A 2,876-nucleotide genomic window follows, 5' to 3' on the forward strand; every position below is an offset into this window, starting at 1 on the left:
GAAAAAAAAAAAAAAAAAAAAAGTGAAGGGGGGGGGAGGGGGGGAGGAGGGGGGGGGGGGGGGGGTGACGGCCAATTAGTATGCTTAAGTTTTCATTGGAATAAGGACCTAGTTCCGTATTCATAATTTTTGCACCCCTGGGCTTTTTCGTGTCCCTCATACTAAAACAAGTCTATGCCCCTGTGCCTATTTTTTGATGGGTAATTCTTGATTTAAATTATTCATATTGTCTAAAAGTAGGAACAGCTTTTGCTTTTTGGCAAGATATATTATTACTATTTGACTAAGCCTATTAAAATATGAATAAATTAAAATAAACCCCGACAATGAAATTCAATTGAAGGAAGATGGCATGATCGAATGGCAGGATTACTGCTTTACTAGCTTACACTTTCTACAGTCAATTAATAAATACAATGATAAAATAGTTATTTAAAGCAGATGCGTTCATTCCAGGGGTGGCCAGGGGACCCATGTTGGGAAGAGCTTCCCCTCCCCCTCTCTAACCCCCTTCAGGGAAACAAAACATGACTTGCCAGGAAGTAAAAAAAGATTGTATATTTATATATTATAGTAGATAAAATAAGCCCTTGTATTTCTAAATTGTCATAGTTTCCAGGGGGGTTTCCCTCAGACCCATTTCCAAGAGGCTTTAAGCAACGCCCAGCCATGACGTCTGGGGTATTTTCTCCCGCCCTAGAAAAACCGGAGATCGTGGCACCGTCCCCAGTTTATTCACAATGTCTGTTAATCAATGCAGATAACACTGTATACACAAAATTAACCAGGTTTGAACAACTATTTGTCATTCTACCTCATCGAAAAGTCAGTTGAGTCCCTGGTGTGGTTTTCCTTGGTAAAATTATATTTGGAGTTGTATAGCCAATGAGAGCTACACATCCGCTGGGTTTCAAAATCCTGTCAACTTCGCCACAAAACTTGCTGAAGTTAAACCAATGAACAGATTGAGCACTATTATTGCTACAATAACAAATATAATTTCAGTCTAAAGTTAATGCAACGCTTAATTAGGCCTTTGTAACCATCGTACGGCGCACGATATAATGGCTACTGGTAACGGGTGGATAATTTGTCACACGCTGATGGTTAATTATGGTTTGGTTGTTATGGTTTCTGCAAAGAACAGCGTGAAGGGTCGTGCGGCGCGTAGAATGTCAATGGATACAATCAAAGAGTATAAATAGAACAAGAGAGCAAAGTCCCGTTCGTAAAAACGTCATGCCTGTGTTGGACGCTCACTAACGGTTGTATATTCTTTTTATTATCCAGTGCAGCGCTGCGCAGCGCGGTAGAAGTACGCCCGCTATAAACTCAGTAAGCAGAAAACAAAAGTACAGTATCTTGTGGAGAACAGATAAACAGACAAACCTACCGTGCGCGGTGGATTACTGGGTAATAAAATACATACAAGCGTTAGTTGGCGTCCTACACTAGCTGCGTAGAGCGTATCGTTTTTTTACGCTCTCAATGAGCGTTGTTGGCTCTCTTGTTCTATTTATACTCTTTGATACAATGGTGAAAACATAGAGCTATTAAACAACTAGAGTGCTGACAAGATGGCGGAGCAATGCAGAGTTGTGTATGTGTACCATCCAAGATGGCTGCCGTAGGAAAGCGCCACCTTCAGGCTTAGTATACATATTATTACCATAAATAAGCCCTCTCACTGAATATTATTTCATTAATGATAATTAGTATTGATAATGACAAATTATTAAACTGTCGTCGCCAAAAAGAGGCCAAGTAGAGCATCTTATTCAAATATTAAAAAGAATTAAAATCGTGTACATTACACCAATACACCGCAACGCTCGAGTTTCAAAATACGGGTAACTAGCTGTACTGAACTTTCTGTGTAAATTGAGGGCGCAATTGAAAATAATTGTGCTCAGGGGAAATTTGATTGGCTGAATCTATGGCAGCCATCTTGGATGGTACACACACACAGCACTGCGTATTTCGAACATCGAATACATTGCTGTTAGCGCTCTAGTATTCTTATTATATCTCTATGGGTGAAAACGACCATGGTGACGTTGGTGATGCTGTTGCTAATGCCAGAGTTATAATTATGCTTTGATGTACCGAGATGTGCGTCTTTTTGTTGAATTGCCTTGACCATTAGTTACTATCAACACCCTTTGTAGCATAAATCACCTCCACCATCATCCTCACTTTGATATGATTACTATCATTTCTATCACCATTACCATAGTCACTAACATAAACACCCATCACAGTCTTCGCCATCATCGCTAACAACAGCATCCTCATCATTACCACTCCATACTTTGCATAATCCTTATAATTTAGTTTATCGTCTTCTTGGACACCATCATCATCAGCAGCATCATCATTCTCATCACCAACGTCACCATGGTCGTCTTCACCATTGTATCCATTTTAAATTCGGCTTCTACCCCCTCTGAAACTACCAGGATTTTCGGGTCGTAGTATATACAGTATATAACTTATTATCAGTTTTCTTTGTTGTTGTTGTTTTTTTTTTATTGCTCCACTAGCATGCAGCATACAATATAAATTCAAATAATAAGAGAGAGTTATACAATTTTGTTTCAACAATAATCAGGCACAGCTTTTCATTTATTTTGTTTCTAACAAACTAATAATATACAGATAGATCATTATAGAATTTACATTAATTTACAAATTGATGTATTAAGTGTTCGCTTAGCAAAAAAAAAAAAAAATATAATAATAATAATTGCTTCATTATCTCGCTTTATTTTGGTCGAATAATGACATAATACTTCCTACTGTGAGAAAAAAGGTGGTTTGATCTGATCACTATTTTAGATGATCAATCCAGTATTCCTGATTACATGGGTCAGTAT

The sequence above is a fragment of the Anneissia japonica genome, unplaced genomic scaffold, assembly GCF_011630105.1.
Source record: "Anneissia japonica isolate Jap-2015-1 unplaced genomic scaffold, ASM1163010v1 scaffold667_len338742_cov159, whole genome shotgun sequence".
NCBI classification, from domain to species: Eukaryota; Metazoa; Echinodermata; class Crinoidea; order Comatulida; family Comatulidae; genus Anneissia; species Anneissia japonica.